Consider the following 22,090-nt stretch of genomic DNA (forward strand, 5'->3'; position numbering starts at 1 on the left):
GTGGGGTGGGGGGGGGGGGGGGGGGAAAGATCGTGTCAATTTCCTCTTTATTGAAGATCGATGGAGCAGTTGTCACTCTCATAATTCTTAACTGAAGATCGATGGAGCAGTTGTCACTCCCATAATTCTTATCTGTGCATCAGCCATTATGTTCATCCTTGCATTTTCATCCAAGTCTGGGCAATCAGAAAAATAAAAATGCTCTAGGAATGACTCATATGTATCTCATGCTTGTGTGAGTGAATTTCTTGAACTTGACAATGTCTTCAGTGACGTACAGCTGCACATGTATCTCATGCTTGTGTGAGTGAATTTCTTGAACTTGACAATGTCTTCAGTGACGTACAGCTACACGGAGAGCTCTGGTAAAGACTGAAAGCTCCTCAATAGTTTAAGTGCAGATGAGACAAATGACAACCTAGATTGGATGACACAGACACGGATATGACGACACGAAAAAATTCAAAAATAAGGACACGGCGATTAAAATATAATAAATATTGCATATATTAAAAACCATATTTCCTATTCATAATATAACAAAGTACTCATGTTCTTCAAATTCATTCATCATACATAATAATTATTTTCGAACAAATCACCCTACATGGTAATTAAAACACAAACATAATAATTAAAACAACACATGATTCAAGTCTCAATGATCTTCAAATCACTCTTTAATTTCCTCTTGAACTTCATCGTCGTCATTAGTAAAGATTATGGCCTCCAGTTCTGATTCATCAAGTGAAAGGTTTACAATTTCGAGCACAGCCGCATGCATACTCAAAGAATCAAATTCATCCCCACCCACATCCCATATTTTTAATTGACCTTGTTTTACAATGGTTGGTCCTCCTAAATAGAAGACGAACATTATTATTATCATATACCAAATCTTTGGCTCTTTGTGGTGCTATCTTATTCCCCCAAGAAGCTTCAAAGGCAAATCTTGAAGAGTTGGAGTGGAAGCTCCATGGACAATCCACCATTATTTTACCTGTTGGATTGGAAATCTAACACTTATAGCATCGGTACTTGAAAAATCATCTAGCCGAAAAAGCAACATACGCCTCTCCATTATTAATAAAGTATCGCGCAAAACATATTTGTTTTCTTTCTATTGCGATCTCTTTATCCTTATGCAAAGCAACACGATTTGGAGCACCATCAAGTCACTCATTGTTGTAATACATGTAAATGATAAATGAAAAAAATTATAATAACGAAGGCCAACTAAATAAATTTACTAAAACTCTCAAAAAAGTACATTGGATTTAAAGAATGTGCAAGGCAAAGTAGTGGTGTGCTACTTTTGGTCCATCTTTGTATTAGCACTTCCTACACGGCATCAAAGAATTCCGATTGCTCATAAAGCTCACATCTTCTATCATATAGTCCCAATATTCATAAACCAAGTGAAGACATGGAATATCGGTGTCACACATTCTAGGCATAGAATAAATAGGAGATGTAAAATTAAGTATGTATTCAAGGTCAAACCAAAGTTTGTCACTTAATATTCTCTGTGATACTTCTTGCCTTTTCCACACAATCCTCTTCATACAAATCCCATTCCTCACTAACTAGCATTCTTTGTTAGTCACACTTTATTTCTTTAAATCTCATTATCACAATCATTGGTTTAAATAGTTTAATGGAGTGGAAGTTGCGTGCTACTTGCTGGACTGTGTTATATATACAGTATCCATACTACGTGATCTTTTTATATATATTGCAACAATCCAGATACTTAAGGGCTGATTTGGCGTTGTTGTGGTACTTATTAAAAAAAAAGCAACTTATTTATGTCAAATGCATTTGGTAAATGAATTCCCTATTTGAATTACATCACCTCAAAGCAAATTAGACCGGATGACATGAAATTTACACACAAAAAGATAAGTTTCTTTCATTGCTTCTATCAACTAACATAGGATTTAGTGAGTTATTCAACCCAATCCATCCTAAGCACCAAAGGAGGCCTAGATGTTTAGTCACAGTTGTGCAATATAAATGTGTATATACACCATGTTTCTACAAAACTAGTCTTACCAGAAATCACGACAAGAGCGATTGCTGTCAATGAAGTGGTGAAAGACCTTTGAATCTCCAACAATTATCTCTCTCTTGGTGATTTCTGAAATCTTCTTTGCAGCACTATGACAGTCTTTACAGATTCTAGTGTTTTTCCTAACAACAACGGGGCGTCTGATTTCCGTAGAGATCAAACCAAAACAAATTGCCAATCTTACACTGTGACTCTGCTGAATTTGCTCTCTTTCTCTTCAAATCCAACGGTCTGAACTTGGTGATACTATGAACGTATTTGTCTTCCCCTATCTTCCTCAGAATCAAATCTAAAATTGCATAAATCATGTAGGTTTCAACATGGGTCATATCTTGGTTGATGAATCTGCAAGACCTACATTTGGTCTCATCAAAACTGCACGTGATAGTTTTCCGGAATCTGCTTTGCTTCATATGATATTTAAGCCGTTCTACATCTTCCCACCTCCCAGCTTCAGCGTACATATTAGCAAGCAAGACATAACACCCAGTATTATCATGTTCCAAGGACAAAATATGCTCAGCAGCAAGTTCAGCGAACTCTATATTTCTGTTGTTTCTACTAGCTGCCAGTAAGACCCCCAAATTCTGGCTGTGGGAAGCAGTGACATTTCATCGATAAAAATCTTGGCATTGTCAAGATTACCTGTTCGACCAAGAAGATCGATCATACAACCAGAGTGCTCTATTCCAGGATCAATACCATAGTCTCTTTTCATCGAGTCATAGTATTTCCAACCCTCATCAACCATGCCAGATGTTGATTATTGGCTCAAACCATGTAGTGTAAAACCAACAATTTAGGTTGGCTACTTTTGTGGTCAAAATTGATGGATGGCATGCTACATGTGGGAAATAAAATGGATGCTCTTATGCCTAATTTGTGGTCAAAGAATGGATGCATTTATGCCTAATTTGTGAATGCACTTAGGCCTAATTCTTTTGACTTGATGAGAGGCCTTGGCCTATATAAGGAGGTGTAGGCATAACTCAAATATATCATCATCAAGGAATCAAAGGAAGAGAGAAAAATAGCAAGAAGCCATTCGGCATAGAGAAGAATTTTCTCAAATTGTCTTGCTTTGTATTTTTGGTTTTCTCTTCCTATTGTAAGTGTGTGAGCTTGGGGTTATTTGGGTCTTTGGGAAATTGAGTGATAAACACTATTGTATGTTCTCATTGATTATAGTGAAATACTCCGTCGTCTCCAAACTGGATGTAGGCATTGCTGAACCAGTATAAATCTTGGTGTTCTTGTTGGTATTGTTCCATTTATCTTTTGTCAGTTATTGTGGTTTATTTTTCACTCACACTTGGTTGACGCTTCCGCACAACACCAGAAACACTACACGCCGCTAACAGGGAAACAAAAGTTCTCTCGTTAGGTTGAATGCCATTGTCTCTCATTTGGAGAAAAACTCGATGGATATTCTCCCAAGCCCATGTATTGCATAAGCCATAATTATAGTGTTCCACGAACTGACATCCCTGAATATCATCCTATCAAAAACTTCTTGTGCCGTCTCCAGATACCCACATTTTGCATACATTTGTGATATAACCATGAATTTGCTTCCGCTCCCCTATTGATGCTACTTCAGAATAGGCAGGTATTATGCTTGAAAATGTAATTGCATCCGGTTCAAGCGGTTCATTCAAGAGATTCCAAAATAGTTCCAAGGCTTCCCTGTTCTGTCCACTTTGTACATATGCAGAAATCATGCTATTCCGTGATATCAAGTTCTTTTCAATTAGCTGACCAAATATACGTTCTGCCAAATTTATCCTGCCGCGGGCACCATACAAATAGATCAGTGCAGTTTCCAATACAATATCAGGGAGAAAACCTCGTCTAATGGCATAGCCATGGATTGATTTACCTTCCAATAATGCTCCTAGTTGTGTGCAAGAGGGAAGAGAATTGATCATTGTGATAGAATCAGGAACCAACTTATCTGCCTCTTGCATTTTTTTCAAGCAAGAAAGTGACTCAAGCGGACGAACATTTTGAGTAAACCCACGTATCATGGCATTCCAAACCACAACATTCTTGGTGCAAATCTCATCAAACAACCTCTCTGCATGTTCCACTCTACCACATTTGTGGTACATATCAATAAGCGAGGTCTGCACCATGACATCTGATTCAAGCATACATTTCAGCACCTGGCAATGGATTTCTTTCCCTGGTTGGAGAAAGCACTCAATAGCACAAGCATTAAGACTGCCAATCATACTGAATCTATCAGGCTTCATCCCAAGCACCTGCATTTCCTGAAAACAAACCATCTTCCTCCAGCCATCCCCAATAGCAGCATACCCGCCAATCATAAAATATCAAGAAACCAAGTCTTTAACAGGCCTTTCGTCAAACACTCTCTCTGCATACTCTATACAACCAAGTTTCGCATATGCAGCGCAAAGCGAGTTACCGACATAAACATGCAAATCCAAACCGACCTTAGACAACTTCCCATGAACCTTTTGCCCTTCATCCAACGACAACAACCCACCACAAGCCTTGATCACAAATGGGTAGGTATAATTATCAGCTCGAACACCTTCCCTTTGCATACTATGATAAAAATCATTCGGCTCCCGGAACAACCCATTATCAGCGAGACCTCCAATCATAACATTCCAGTAATACGTATCTGAATGGGACATTTTCTCTAACACCCGGAGTGCATCCTCCATGGACCCAGATTCAACATACTCCCGAAGAGCCTGTTTGAGCGCATAGTTGTTGACGGGTTTAATCCAGGTGCTCGGATTCTTCGAAAGTTTTCGGATTCCACGAACCAATTTAGGAAACTTCGGCTGGTCGGAGCTTTGGTTTGCTTTGGGCTCAGCGGCTCGTTTTCGTAAAAGGCTCGGTGGCGGGGAGGTGGAGTTGTAGAGGTAAGAGCTGATTGTGCGCGAGAGATGCAGCCATTTTTGAATAGTTTCAGACGGCGCGCTGTTGCAACTCATTACTCAATAGACAAAGGGGTCCACTTTTTTTTTCTTCCTCCTCCGTCTTCTTCTTGGGGAGGGGTTTGAAGGATAGCCGTTATTCTGTAAACTTTTAAATTGTGGATATATGCAGCGTTAACGGGCTGGGGCAGCCCGAATCTTTTTACCCAGCTATTTTAAGCCCAAAGAGTAATCATTTATAATTAAGGGAGAACCTTCAAGTGAGAAAAACTTACATGACACGAATATATCGTTATGATATTTGTATTCATGAAATAAGGACATATAGAGAAAATTTTACACATGTCTTTATTATATTGGCACGGAACCCTACTGAAGTGGTATGCTTGTGTCATGTAAGTTATTTCCCAAAACGAGAGAAGCATAAAAGATTAATTTTGATAAATCGGAAAGCCCAAACTAAAGCTATTTAGAGCTATAACAAGCTACCATAGATGATAGAACCAACAAGGATAGTTTCATTATGTTGAAAGAAACCAATATGAATTGGAGAAAAAAATTACATGCAATCAAAGTGTGATGTCAAACACATAAAGTCAAATAACACACTCGAAAATTTTAGTTGTAATTAAGGTTTTAAAATTGAATTTCTTCAGGGATGCTTTGCAATTCAGGACTCCAAGAACTCTGGTGGCGTTGTTTGGCTCTTTGAATTTGCTTTTTTCTCAAAACATTTAGCCTCTGCTCCAAAGAAAATGAAGACGATGCCCTAACAACTGATGCTTGGTTATGAATGCTGTTGCCATTCATGAGCTCCAGAACTTGCTTCAAATCATCCTTTCTTACCAGAATCTTCATCCTCACAGCCCCATCTTCCTGAGTCTGATGAGAAATTACGCTAGTACTCTTATGACGATGATCACCATTTACTTTTGCAACGGCCTCCATTAAAGCATTGCTTCTGATCAAATTGTTCTTTCGATTAATCGGAGCTCGAAAATGTCGAAATAGTACTCTCTTGATCATCCCCATCTTTCTGAATGTCTGATTTTTATGTATTGTGGGTTTAATTGAACCTCGATGTACTGACGAACATAGCATTTGTGATTGAGCTTTATATAAGAATCGCCAATGTGGGTTTAGCCATCTGAGTTGTAACTAAAAATTTTAATTAATGTTTAACTGAATCGTAGCGACCATTTGACTTTGTTAATGTACTCCTGTGCCCAATTGGGTTTAGCTGTTATATTCGAAGTCAACAGGGTCTATACAACAACTGAGTTACAACAATATAAACCAGCAGGAATAAGACAATAGCGTATATTAGGTTTACTCACTGTTTGATCCTGAAATATCGGATTTGTGCCGAGGAGAGAAAAACGACGTTCGCAATAAAGATACTTCTCCTTTGAGTATCTTCGCTTATACAACCTCATACTGATTTGGTGCACTTATATTCTCATAAATATAGTTGAAGATGCAGAACCTGGTGTAGAAAATCTTGAACTTCGCAATGAATTACGTAACTTCAGGTTCTAAAATCCTAGGCCGAGAGGTGTTCCTTCCTCAACCATAGTCGTTCAAGTGCAAAAGTCAGCAACACGTTTAACACCACACCACCATTTCTATTCTACTTGCCTAACCAAGCTCGGTTGCAAGTTGGCATGCCCGCATTCATAAAGAGGACGTAGTTAGCTAAATAGTTGATCGGCTTATGCATCACATAAGTTTTGTAATTTTTAGAATCAACATTCATGTATAGATCTAATTAGATAAGGGGAGAAAGACAACCGAAGAACAATTAAACATCAAAAGCTTAGAAAAAACAAGTCAACAATGCATATCAGGTTTACGCATCAAAATATCTATAACTTCTAAAATATCATAAAACAAGGTCTCATTTTGAAGTTGATTCTGTAAACTTCGATTACTTATTCAATGACTAGGTATTATATTGTGAAATTTTTATATGTCCATTCATTTATTTAATTGTAGGTACGTATGAATGGATCGTGACACGCACCGACGGCTCACATGCAAAAGCCCTACATAATACATAGTGGCGCTGGAGGCTGGTGCTAATGAAAACGATGTGTGCACACGTTTAAATAGGGATATCTAGGTCTCTATCAGTTATATTTTATCTTAGATTTACGATTAAGTAAAGAGAAAACATTCTTTGAGATTAATTAAATTAATTACAGTGGTGTTTGGTTCAAATTATAATGCTTTGTAAATGAGAATCCATATGGTGGTCAAGAGAAATTTCAACTCTCTAGTTTCATATTTTGCGTTGCTTCAAATTATTAATTGCCAAAATGTTTCTATAGTCTGTCTTTCTAATCACTAGTCTTATCTCTCTCAACTTACAATTATATTAACTTATCAAGCTTAAACTCCTAGAAACCAACTCTTAGGGTGTGGTTTCTAGGGGTGGACAATTAATGCATAATACTGAGATTTTGTTTGTGTTTGTAAGAGCAAGGTGGAGCCAGTGAGGCCTGCTACACAAGGCTCAATGTCGATTGATTCTAATCAGTGTTTTAAAAATCAGCCTAGACAGTTGCTAGTGGAGTTTTGTGGCATTTTTTGGCAAAACAATCACTAAAATTGGGGAAGGACTAGGCAGTCTAGGCGGTCTAGGCGGCACACTAGGTTGTTTCAAGTTTTTTATTTTTAATTAACTAATTAAATTAAAGTGGGTAACCAGTAAGCTACCCAAAGAAATTTGTTAAATTAATTCAGTTGTAAAATTTGTTCTTATATATTTGTAATTTGTTAATTTACTTATTGAGCTTATTGACTTTTATTACATTCTATTTTTTTCTATAGCGCTTAGGGTATTTTAAAACTTTGATTTTAATCGAAACCCCTAATTGACATTGTTTCACGGTCAAATCACGCGCCTTGGTGTGTTCATTCTTTGGTAACTAGAATTTTTCATGTCATTTGATGTTTTCAAGATCTAGGTTATTTTTCTTTCCGACACATTTTATTTATAGAGTTTAACCTGATTGCGGATATACATGTTTGCTGAGCCATGTATTGCAATTGTCACAATACAAAGACCTACTTTTTTTTTTTTTTTTTTTTGAACGAACAAAAACCTACTAATAGTGGAAACTGTTAAAGTTTCATACACGAGTGGATCACTACAAATCTCATTGATACTGTCTATAACTTAATCCATTTTTCAAATCAATATGTAAGTGTGTGGTTTTATGAATAAATGACCCGATGCATTTAGTAGTGGAGTCATTCATTATAAGGGAGATTTAGCTTCATGAGGTTTGATTATAGGCTTCCGGTTTGAGTTTCATGTATTTGATTCAAATGCTCAACTCTGGAATTCACGGTTACTATTCAGGTTTCCAAGTCCAAACTCAATTTGTTCAAACCAAATAGGTGTGTGGCTTTATACAAAATGGCTCAATGCACTTATTAGTTGAATCATTCATTATAAGGGAGGTTTAGCTTCATGAGATTGCATTGTAGGTTTCCGATTTGGGATTTGGGGATTTGATTTGCTCGGGACTTTGGGGTTAAAATTCAAGTGTCTAACTCTAAACTCGGGACTTCTAAACTCGGGACTTTGGGGTTATTTCTTTTTATTTTTATTTTTTGTTATTTCTTGTTCTTCCTCCTGCCCATTTATAGATTTTATTTTTAATTTTTATAATCAACCTATATCACAGGTTAATTATTTTTATGTATCTATATGACAGATTCTTTTTTATAATCAACTTGTCAGAAATTCATGTATCTTGCTTATAGGTATATTATGTTTTTTTCCTACCTTTTAGTTAGGTTTCATATCTCGCGTACAGGTATAATATATATTCATATATTTGTTACTTGAGTTAAGGTACAATGTTTTGTAGATAATATATGTTAGTATATTAGTTTTTTTTTTTTTGTAAGATATTAATTAGATTTTTTGGAGTTGAAAAATGCATAATATTAGAAGATTTTAATTGTTTGTTAATATTTAAAAAAAAAATATAAAATGAGTATAAAAGAAATAAAAGCATGTAATTAGATAATTGGACTCACTCCTAAAAACCATCTATGTTTTTTGACCTAGATCTAAAAGCCCCTTTAAAAAGATATATAGGTTGGAGGCTGGTGCTAATGAAGATGACGCATATACCCGTTTAAAGAGGTATCTAGGTTTATATATGTTATATATGTTTATCATAGATTCGTGATTAGGTAAAGAGATAACATTCATTGAGATTAATTAAATTAATCAGATGGAGTCTGGCTCCAATTAAAATGGTATGTAAACAGGTGGCATTCGAGAACGAAGAATCTAAATTGCGTCCAAATTTTGAAATGAAAAATGTGAAGGGGTATGAAATAGTAAGTTGTTTGTGTGGCCCGTCTCTCTAATCATTACTTATCAAATCGTATCTCTCCCAACCTACAACCGTATGAACGTATTAACCTTACAGCGCATAAACCCTATCATGAGCCAAAGTCTTGGGGTTGAAGGACGCTTAATTATTTGACATGATTGGTAAGAGCTGATCGTGCGCGAGAGATGCAGCCATTTTTGAATGGTTTCAGGGGATTAGACGGCGCTGGGAAAATAGCTGTTGCAACTCATTACTCAATAGACAAAGGGGTCCACTCTTTTTTTATTCCTCCTCCGTCTTCTTCTTGGGGAGGGGTTTGAAGGATAGCCGTTATTCTGTAAACTTTTAAATTGTGGATATATGCAGCGTTAACGGGCTGGGGCAGCCCGAATCTTTTTACCCAGCTATTTTAAGCCCAAAGAGTAGTCATTTATAATTAAGCGGGAATCTTCAAGTGAGAAAAACTTACATGACACGAATATATCGTTACGATATCTGTATTTATGAAATAAGGATACGTAGAGAAAATTTTACACATGTCTTTACTATATTGGCACGGAATCCTATTGAAGTGGTATACTCGTGTCATGTAAGTCATTCCTTAAATTGAGAGAAGCATAAAAGATTAATTTTGATAAATCGGTCATACCAACTCAGTGTCAAATGGTTTTAATCTAAAACCCTCAGTGACATTGTTTCTCAATCGATCAAGTCATGCACCTTGGCGTGTTCTATTTTTTTTTTTTTTTTAGCGGCTTGCAAAGCTCAAACTAAAGCTAGTTAGAGCTATAACAAGCTACCATAGATGATAGAACCAACAAGGATAGTTTTATTCTGTTGGAAGAAACCAATATGAATTGGAGAAAAAAATTACATGCGATCAAAGTGTGATGTCAAACACATAAAGTCAAATAACACACTCGAAAATTTTAGTTGTAATTAAGGTTTTAAAATTGAATTTCTTCAGGGATGCTTTGCAATTCAGGACTCCAAGAACTCTGGTGGCGTTGTTTGGCTCTTTGAATTTGCTTTTTTCTCAAAACATTTAGCCTCTGCTCCAAAGAAAATGAAGACGATGCCCTAACAACTGATGCTTGGTTATGAATGCTGTTGCCATTCATGAGCTCCAGAACTTGCTTCAAATCATCCCTTCTTACCAGAATCTTCATCCTCACAGCCCCATCTTCCTGAGTCTGATGAGAAATTACGCTACTTCTCTTATGACGACGATCACCATTTACTTTTGCAACGGCCTCCATTAAAGCATTGCTTCTGATCAAATTGTTCTTTCGATTAATCAGAAATTCATGTATATGACAGATTCTTTTTTATAATCAACTTGTCAGAAATTCATGTGTCTTGCTTATAGGTATATTATATTTTTTTCCTACCTTTTAGTTAGGTTTCATATCTCGCGTACAGGTATAATATATATTCATATATTTGTTACTTGAGTTAAGGTACAATGTTTTGTAGATAATTTATGTTAGTATATTAGTTTTTTTTTTTTTGGTTGTAAGATATTAATTAGATTTTTTTTGGAGTTGAAAAATGCATAATATTAGAAGATTTTAATTGTTTGTTAATATTTAAAAAAAAATATAAAATGAGTATAAAAGAAATAAAAACATGTAATTAGATAATTGAACTCGCTCCTAAAAACCATCTATGTTTTTTGACCTAGATCTAAAAGCCCCTTTAAAAAGATATCTAGGTTGGAGGCTGGGGCTAATGAAGACGACGCATATACCCGTTTAAAGAGGTATCTTGGTTTACATATGTTATTAGGGGTGGGTTCCGTTCGGTTCGGTTTTCTATTGGTTTGTGTTCGGTTCGGTTTGTATTCGGTTCGGTTTCGACCCAGTTCGGTTTTTTTTTTTTTTTTTTTTTTCCAAGTAGCTTAAAAAAAGTATATGAAAACAACTTGCAGCCATTTTGTAATAAGTCCTATTTCAACATAATCGTCAAGGCTCAAAATAAGCATTCCAAATTTCTAATATAATCATAGTCTCAAAGACAATGAAAATAAACATTCAATTCAAAGTTCAATTATAATCAAGTGTTCCAAAGTCCAAAGTTAAATAAACATCAAAGTTTAAATCTTCCAAAAGTGCAAACTTAAAATAAACATCAAAGTTCAAGTATTCCACATCTAAAAGACTAAAATAAACATTCCAAATTTCAAGTCTTCCACACCTAAAATAGCATTCTTTATGTGCTAAAGTGATTTTGGAAGGTGCCCCACAATGAGAGTGATCCACGTACTTTTTCAATGACAATTTGCTTGCTAACGCTTGGGTGGCCTAGGGGGCAACATATCACCTTTTTTTGAACTTCCACTTGCCATTTCTACATACAAATAATAAAAGAAAAGATACTAATTAAAATGTTATTTAAAATAATCTAACAAAATCAAATATAATAAATAAAATTACTTTTCTCAACTTCTTCACAAAACTCCATCTCCTCAATGGTTGGCTCATGATGTAATGCAACATGAATGGACCTAAGCCAATTTTGAGTACATATCAAAGCCTCCACCATTTTTCGACTTAAAGAACTACGATATGGATCAATTATCCGTCCACTTGTAGTAAACGAGGATTCCGAAGCAATGGTTGATACGAGAATAGCTAAGATCTCTCTTGCAACACGTGCCAAAATTGGGTACTTAGAAACCCCATTCACTCTCCACCAATTCAATACATCAAAGTTCTCCCCTTCTTCTCCTTCATTAGGATCGGAAAGATACTTGTCTACATCATTATGCACAACCCGGGCTCTCTTTGCTTTTCTCATTTCACTTTTTTCTTTCAACTTTCTTTCTATTTCGGTCATGCTTGATGAAGAGTCTCCTCTTGTCATTTGAGAACTACCACCACCACTTATACTTTGTTGTGTACTCAAAGACATATCTTCATGAATCTTGTAAAGATCAATCAACAAGTCCTTCACCCCATTTGTGGCACTTTCAACCTTGTCTTCATCCTCACCAAATTGTATCTCAAAATAATCAACGACGTTTTCTAATTTGTGGCGAGGATCAAGCACAAGTGCTATAAAAAGATATTGATTCATGTCCTCAAGTGAACCCCAATACTTGTCATATTTTTCTTGCATCAACTTGGAGATCATAGACAAAAGTTCATCATCTTTGTTTTCATGCAAGAGACTTTTGATCTTAAACAAATCACCAAAAGTAGTATGAACGGTTGAAGTATTAGAACAACATACTTTTAAAGTGACTTCATAAAAAGGTCTTAAAAAGATTGCAAATATCCCCGCCTCACTCCAATCATCCATCGAAGGTGGCCCCTCCCTCATATTATCATGATTGTCTTTAACAAAGTACGGAAGGTAATGACCATCATCTACTTTTAATCTATCAAAAGCCATCTTGAACTTTAAAGCCGATTCCAACATTAAAAATGTGGAATTCCACCTAGTAGGGACATCCAAAATCACAAGCCCTTTGCTCTCTATTCTCACTTTCTCAACACACCTTTTAAAGCTTTCCAACCTTTGGGGGGAAGATCTTACGTACCTAACCGCATTTCGAATGCTTTGTATAGCCGTATTCAACAATTTTATCCCATCATTCACAACCAAATTGAGAATATGAGCAACACACCTCATATGCAAATATTTTCCATCATGCAAGAGTGCATTAGGAATCCCCCACCCACTTATTCGGTGCACCAAGCCCCTTAGACCGGAATCATTTGCAGAAGCATTGTCAACCGTAATGGTTAACACCTTCTCTATACCCCACTCCACTAAACATTCCTCCAAAAGTTGAGCGATGGATTCTCCTTTATGATTTGGAATGACACAAAAATTCAAAATCCTTTTATGTAACATCCAATCATCATCAATAAAATGGGCAATGAGAACCATATAATTGGTTTGTTGAATAGAAGTCCATGTGTCTGTTGTTAGACACACCCTAAATGTCTTCAATTGACTCTTCAATTTATCCTTTTCGAAATAAAACAAGCTAAGTACATCCTTAGCAATTGTCTTACGACTAGGCACTCTCCACATAGGACATGCTTGCATGCAAAAACGGCGAAAACCTTCTCCTTCAACAAAAGTAAAAGGCAACTCATCTATAATTATCATCTCAACACAAGCCTTAGTTACTTCCTCTTGAGAAAATCCTATAGCTTCCAACTTATCTTTCGTGCCGACAAAGGTTAAGATCTTTTGCCTATTTGTGGCAAATATTTCCTTATTAGGACCGTAGCTTCTACATCTTGCTATATGGTTTCTTAAATTAGTTGTACCATTTTTATCAGGGTCGGCCATATATGATTGAGCACAATACTTGCACAACCCCTTAACTCTACCACCCTCAATTTTTCTTTCAAAATGCTCCCAAACTGTAGACTTTTTCATGACTTTTTAATGATTCCAAAAGAGCTTCTTCTTTACTTACTTGGTCATGTTGGTCACCTTCTTTTGGAGTTGCATCGGCGGGATTTCCGGATCCACCAAGAGAACTAGGAGTTTGTCGAGGTGCCACCATGGTGTTTTGAGGCGGAGTTGATTCACCAACAATGTCCATCTAAAATAAGAGAATCATACAATTAAATTTTCAAATAAGAGAATCATCACAATTAATGAATTAATTATTAAACACAAGGGCAAAAGTAATAGAAAGATATGACTACTTACTTCCGATGGTATACTCGAAGATGAGTTTGTTTGATCCTGAGGGCTATTTGATTTTGATCTCATTGAGTTTGAACTTGAGCTTGAGGCCCTTGAGACCTTTGACGCCTTTGACTTCATCTAATTCACACAAAATAATAAGAGGATAGTAGTTAGTACTACAAACTTATGAGGTGTATACCGTGATAAACCAAATGAAATCAAGCATATATCAAATGATATGTAAAATCCACTTAACACTAAAACTGCCTCACAAAATCTGACCGTTGACCATTATTCAAAACCTCGTGGTTTACATTTATGTTCTTTTTAATTTTCTACGTGGAAGTTGTAATATCCACTATCCAATTTGTTTTACATGAAGAGGAAAGAACCATTCAGATGCAGGCTTGCAGCAAAGAACCATTCAGATCCACTGATCCAGTTTGTTTTAACTTCAATCACCCTTCAGATGCAGTTTTACAACAAGCACAGTTTTACTGATGTAATTAATGACTTAGCTTATCCCAAACCAACCATTCATTCTGACTTAGTTTACAAGAAGCATAGTTTTACAACATTCATTCTGATGTTAAAGTCTTTAACATCAATTATCAAATCAAAATCAACATGTATAACCAAGTTCCAACAAGGAAAGAACATATCGAAATCGAATATTACAAATTACAGTTTCTGAAAGGTTCTCAAAACCAACAAGGAAATAACCAACATATCGAAATCGAATATTACAGTATAACCAACAGGTTCTCAAAATCCCAGAAAACCATCAAAATCTTCAGTCACGATTTACGACAAAGAATAATTAATCAAATATTACAAATTTACAATTTCTGAATTCTGAAACATGGGTATTCTACTATTCTTTGATTCTGCATGCAATTTTAATGATTGGTAATTTGGTAAGCAGAAGCAGAAGCAGAAGCCTAGAAGGCCAGAATCGGTAAGTAGAAGCAGTCAAGCAGAAGCCAAGTAGAAGCAGAAGCCCAGATATGAGAGTATGAGACCAATCTTTTGCAGTCTCGAGACTCGAAGTCGACACACCAAGAAGAAGCTCACGACGAGATCAAAGACTGGCGCTGGCGGGGAGGGCAAGGTGTGACCGTGTGAGAGATTGAGACAATTTGAGAGTGAAAAAGGTCCGCCGGTCGCGAACTCGTGGTCGCCTGGGATTCAAGACTGAGAGAGACATAGAGTGATTGAAGTTGAAGACCGAGAGAGAGAGAGAGGAGGCTAACCTTTTGCTGTCGACTGTCGAGACTTGAAAACGGCAAGAAAAATCTGATGGCGAGATAAGAGAGAGAGACTGACGACGAGGGCGAGGTGTGAGAGATTGAGAGTGAAAAGGGTCGCGCCGTCGCGAGTCGCCTGAGAGATTGAGAGAGACAGAGCGAGAGAGAGAGGAGGCTCAGGGCCTTAGGCTGCGCGAGACTGCGAGAGGGTTAGTACTGGGTTTAGGCCCCTAGGGTTCATGAAAAAACTCTGAAGAAGAAGAACTGAAGGCAGGGAAGGGAACGAAAGAGAAGAGGCCAGGCCAGGGGAATGAAAAATGAGGAGGACGAGGGTTAGGGTTACAACTTACACCGGCGGCGTTACAGGGTTAAGGGTTTTGTTAAAAAGATTAAAAAATTAAAAATAATCTCACAAATCCTGGAGGCATGAGGGTTCGAACCCATGCCTCCAGCTTGTAAAGTTTCACTAAAACCAACTTGGCAACAGGTTCTGTTTTGTTATGACTGTATGACTAAACTATTTATAAATATTCAAAAAAATTATATATATATATATATATATCGGTTCGGTTTCCAAGCCTCAAAAACCGAAACCGAACTGGTCAGATTCTGTTCGGTTCGGTTTGACAATTTCGGTTCGGTTTTTTTGCGGTTCGGTTTTTTTTGGCCTCAGTCCGGTTCGGTTGTCGATTTTTTTCGGTTTTCGGTTTTTTGAACCCACCCCTATATGTTATATATGTTTATCATAGATTCGTGATTAGGTAAAGAGATAACATTCATTGAGATTAATTAAATTAATCAGATGGAGTCTGGCTCCAATTAAATTGGTATGTAAACAGGTGGCATTCGAGAACGAAGAATCTAAATTGCGTCCAAATTTTGAAATGAAAAATGTGAAGGGGTATGAAATAGTGAGTTGTTTGTGTGGCCAGTCTCTCTAATCATTACTTATCAAGTTGTATCTCTCCCAACCTACAACCGTATGAACGTATTAAGCTTACAGCGCATAAACCCTATCATGAGCCAAAGTCTTGGGGTTGAACGACGCTTAATTATTTGACATGATTGGTAAATTATGAGGTTTTTCCCAACAAGGGGAGGAAAATTTAAAATTTAAAGCATGTTTAATAATTATTTTGTTTTCAGTTTTAAATTTTGACATTTTTGTTTGAAATATGAAGAAAGTAAATTGAGAAAATGGGATAAAAGACAAGGAAAAAAAATGAATGATGAAATCAAAATCTTGAAAGTGAAAATTAGTTTTTTTATTTCTTTATTTCTTTTCATTTAGGTCTTTCCTAATACATTTCTTGAATATTTCTTGGGGTGTGACATTCACATAGTCCATTTTACTTTTCACCCCTATTTCTAATGGTTTTAGGGTTTTTTTTTTTTTTTTTTCATTTGTGTGCCTTACCTTATACATTTCTTATACATCTCTACCCCACAATTCATTTCTCTTCTACATCCCTCCTTTTCCCAAACTTATTCACCTTTAGTGTAATTAGAGTAATGTTACGCAGACTAAATTTGCAAACTAAATTATGTGTCACTAATGAGCAATAAGCACGTCAATCTAAAATTAAGTAATAATCCAATCATCAACTTCTATGTCATTCAGTTTACAAAATTTAATTTACAAATTTAGTCTCCATAGCACTACCCACGTAATTAAATTGAAAATAGATAGGGTGTTAGGTTTTTATCAACGCCCGATGTTCGAAACTCTCGCATCCCCTAAATGATTGTAATAATTAGAATCATTTCCTCTCCCCTTAATAATAATAATTAAAAAAATAAAACAGTTATCAAACAGAGCTTAATTAATTTAGATAAATTGGTTATACTTCATGTCAATTGGTCTAATCAAAACCCTAACTGACATTGTTTTACAGTTACTTCACATGCCTTGGTATTCGTTGTCTGGTAAGTAAGTTATTAACATTTGTTATTATGTATGAATCCCCACATTGGAAAAAAGAGGGACCTAGGATGTGCTTGTAAGAGCAAGTTGGATTACTCTCTATATTATAAGCACATACAAGGTGACATGCCTTGATCCCGATGTTTGAAAGACAATGGGATGGCCACGTGCTGGCCGACACCAGAGGGTGACACAAGCCATTTAATTAATGCATATGCCGAGAACATGTAAAATATGCATATAAATTTCGTGCTGTAACCACGCGAGGTAAAATCAAAATACACACCTTAACGAAATAATAATAATAATAATAATAATAATAATAATAATAATAATAATAATAATAATAAGGTACTGATTACTGATAGAAGGAAAATATTCAACTGCAAACATTTAAAAAGTGATAATGCATGGACATGTTCAGAGCATACTACCAATTCAAAATACAAACGGAAGGGATATTAAAAAGTGCGATTACTAGAGATGTCCTATGTAGAGGGGAGGACACAAAGTCACTGATATGGGAATGCCTCGTAACTCGGCTAGTGTGCCGCATTCCTAGATCCTGAAGGGGGCGCAAAACAAAACATGAGTGGACCAAGTTTAATATAAATAATACTAAAATCAATTACCCTTCAAACGTACTAACTCCCAGCTTTAGAAAACTCATATAGCATAATAAGTAATAGGTTTTCCAGAAACCCTAGCATGCCATAAAACCTTCATAAAACATATATCATATATAGTGTGCTTAGTAATGGTATCATAAACTCCCAAAGGCACATCCATCGCCTGCTTGGAGGCACATACATAGCCCGTCTGAAGGCACATTCATCACTCGCCCAAAGGCACATTGTATGAATACCTACTAAGTAAGCATATAAAATCATGAACATAATCTATTCAAAATATATATCATTGGAGCTCAATAGCTAAAACACCATTTCATAAATCCATGTTCATAAATATTTTAGTAAATGTAAATTTGATAAAGCATGATATTTCATAAAGTGTAAATCTGATAACTCATAAACTTTTCATAAAACAGAGTCATAAAATCATGCTTTTCATGTATGCATTTCTAGTAATAAAATCATGCATTTTAGAAAGGGTCCACTCACAGTTACTCCATTACCAAAGTGCCATTCAACAATAAGGAAGACAAGATCATCTTTAATGACGCACCTAAGCACAAAAAGGACTAATTAGTAAACTTTAACAAGAAGATTGAACTTGAGTTCCCCCATACGCCGCCACACGGCGACGGCCCAGAAGACCATGAGCCATTGCACGTTCCAAGTTAGGTTGCCGGAAAAGTGACTGGCCGACGGTAGAGCATAATACCTCCGACGAGGTGCATGTGCTCCACTTGCAGCCTCACGCACTCGCGAGTGTGCCTTACTCGCGAGGCCTAAAACTTCTAGGCTCAACTTCCCGAGCTCTATTTGAGCTCGTTTCTCAACCATTTTCAATGTTTCAAAAGCCAAAATGAAGCTTGACACGAAAAGTGGTTGTCCTCATCGAAAATTTGGGGAAGTTTTCCCTATGAGTTTCCTACATCCAAAAGTTACCAAAACTTTTTAAAACTACTCCCAAACATACACCAAAATACGACCCAAGTTTTGGCCTATGTTTGAGGCTTACCTTCACCGGAAAAAGGCGAGAACTTACCAAAGAGATTTCATGAACAGTGGCAGTGCAAAGAAAATAGAGAGCTTGGGGGGTCTTCCTTCGTTTCTGGTTTCACAAGTGTGATGGTGAGGGTGGTTGTTGTCGTTGTTGTTGCTGTTGTCTGTGCGTGTGCCCTCAGGGAGGGCTAGTTTCAAAGAGAGCAGAGAGAGTTGAGAGAGAGATAAGATAATAGAGTTTAGAAAGAGAAGTGACAGAAAAATAGGAAGGGGGTCACACGGGAAAAAGGGTGGGCCAGAAGACAAGGGTATAGAAATGGGTCCTAGTGGCTCACAAATAAGACCACTAAAGACGAAACATGAAATATCTTCCAAACGTGAAATTACCGAAATACCCTCGATGTTTCGAAAATCGTAAAAATTTCATTCTAGCTCCAAATTCAAATTTCTTTGAGTACAAAAAGAATAAACTACGAAAATTAGTCATACGCGTCATGACGATATGGTCAACGAAAGTCAACGTTCATGCTACGAGGGTAATTTGGCAAATTCACACATTTAATAATATAAATACTTAAAAATTAAGCATGGGGTATCACAATCTACCCCCTTAAGAGAATTTTGTCCCTAAAATTTACTGCCTTAAGTAAACAGGTACGGATATTGATTTCTCATCAGTTCTTCTATTTCCCATGTCGCTTCCTCAATTGCTTGGTTCCTCCATAACACCTTTACCAACGGAATGCCATTATTTCTCAACACTTTATCCTGTCGGTCGATGATTACCACGGGCTCCTCAAAATAACTCATGTCCTAACTCACTTCTAACGATTGCGGTTGCAAAACATGAGATAGATCCGGTACGTACTTCCGTTACATGGAAACATGAAACACATTATGTATTTGCAACAATTCGGGTGGTAACTCCAATGTATAAGCAACATTGCCAATTCTCTCTATGATTCTGTAGGGGCCAACATGTCGAGGACTCAACTTTTCTCGCTTACTAAAGCGGACCACACCCTTCCAGGGGGACAATTTCAGAAATACAAGGTCACCAATTTCATACTCACGATCCTTAGAATTCGTTTAGCGATACTCTTGCATTAGCGGTGTCGACATTTTCTGGCCCCACCAAAACTCGTTCACCAACCTCAGTCTAACACAGTGGTGTCCTACACGGCCTTTCACACAGTGCTTCAAATGTGTCATACCGATGCTTAAGTGATAACTGTTATTATGTAATGAACCATCCCGAATTTTATGAAACACAGAATGTCAATAGCAATTTTGTAATTTCACTTTGGTTGGGATATTTGTAATTTCTCAGCCCACTTTCTCTTTTTCCCTCATTTTCTCTCCTTTTTTCTTCCCGTGAACCTCATCTCTCTCTCTCTTTTCTTTTCTCTCTCTCTCTTACCTTTGCATTATCCTCTCATCCTCGAGGCAGTGACTTTCACAAACAAACAACGCTAATGCCACCCTTTGAATGTCACGATCGCAAACCTTGGGCCAAGGTCCTAGAAACTCGACAGTGGCAGAGACCACGGTTCACCTTCCTCCTCGACGAACCCATGGTGATTTCTCGCCACCCCTGACGTAAGTAAGTCCCTAGAACCTCTTGGGTTATGTTTTAGGGTTAGATTAAGGTAGGTTTTAAGTCGTTTTCACTTGTTAGATGTAGAAACGGTGCGGGCAGCCTAAACGCAGTTTCCAGTAAGGGATATCGTGACTTCCAAGCCATTTTTCGGCTAACTCCGGCCATGACACATCTCCAAATTGGTATGAACCCCTTCTTCTCTGTCTAAGCTTCATTTCCATAATTAGAAGATCGAAAATGGTGAAAAAATGAGCTGAACGGAACTCTAGAGCCTCTGCCTAGATTCCAACCAACCCACAGCCTGAAATCGGGTCTGCTCAACCCGTAACCCAAAACCCGATCCAAAACTGAATCCAACCCAACAACCAGGCCCAAGCCAGCTACCCGGCCCAACCGCAGCAACCTAAAACCATACCCGACCTAGACTCGACCCAACCTAGATCCGGCCCAACCCAGATTCAACCCGACCTGGACCCAATGGAGTATTCTGTTAGGGAATATTCTCTGGAATATTTTGAATATCCTTAGAATATTCTTGCATTAACTCTTTGTTGAGTTTTACGAAATTTGCCCAGGAACCTTCTTAGGGTAATTTGACGCTCTGATTTCAAATCTGCGCTTTTTTTTTTTTCCAAATTCAATTGTTTTTGTAGGGTTTTACTTATTTGGTCCATTTATGTGCTTAGGTGATACTGTGAGTGGACCCCTTCCAAAATGCATGATTTTATTACTAGAAATGCATACATGAAAAGCATGATTTTATGGCTATGTTTTATGAAACATTTATGAGTAAATCAGATTTAAACTTTATGAGATATCATACTTTATTGAATTTATGTTTACTGAGATATTTATGAATATGATTTATGATATGATGTTTGAGTTATTAAGTTTTGATGAGATATATTTTGGAAAGATTATGTTCATGATTTTCTATACTTAGTGGATATTCATACTATGTGCCTACGGGCGAAGATTTATAAATGCCTTCGGGCAGGTGATGTAGGGCATACGGACAAATGATTTATTTATGTCTTCAGGCGGGTGATGTAGGGCCTACCGGCAAATGATTTATGTACGCTTTCGGGCAGGTGATGTAGGGCCTTTAGGTGAAAGATTTATATATGCCTTCAGGCGTGCGATGTGGGGCCTTTAGGCAATTGTGATACCACTACTAAGCACTTTATATATGATATATGTTTTATGAAAGTTTTATGGCATGCTAGGGTTTTTGGAAAACTTATTAGTTATTATGCTATATGAGTTTCTAAAACTAGGGGTTACTACTTTGAAGAATAACTGTTTTAGTATTACTTATATATAAACTTGGTCCACTCATGTTTTGTTTTGCGCCCCCTCAGGGCTTAGAATCGAGGCGTACAATTTGTCGAACTATTAGATTGACCATCTATCTAGGCAATGTTGTACAATAGTTGAGTATCCATAACATCGTGGAATGCTTTCCAAAACCTAGAGGTGAATCTTTGATCTTTGTCTGAAATAATGGTAACGAGTACACTGTGAAGTTTGACAATATTCTTGATAAACAGCTATGCTAGCTTCTCCAATGTATAATTTTGTTGAACTGGTAAGAAATGAGCAATCTTAGTCAGCCTATCCACAATTATCCAAATGCCATCAAACCTTAACCGCATGCTCGGTAATCCAAATATAAAATTCATAGTGATCTC

General features: G+C 36.9%; 1 pseudogene; it reads right to left on the reverse strand.

Annotated features, from left to right (window-relative positions):
- Positions 1–1,776: 1,776 nt before the first annotated feature.
- LOC103941183 lies at positions 1,777–5,043 on the reverse strand (annotated as a pseudogene).
- Positions 5,044–22,090: the final 17,047 nt, after the last annotated feature.

Source organism: the organism of the source record quoted next, unplaced genomic scaffold (genome assembly GCF_019419815.1).
Source record: "Pyrus x bretschneideri cultivar Hongxiangsu unplaced genomic scaffold, Pyrus_bretschneideri_v1 Contig7, whole genome shotgun sequence".
In the NCBI taxonomy this organism is placed as follows: Eukaryota; Viridiplantae; Streptophyta; class Magnoliopsida; order Rosales; family Rosaceae; genus Pyrus; species Pyrus x bretschneideri.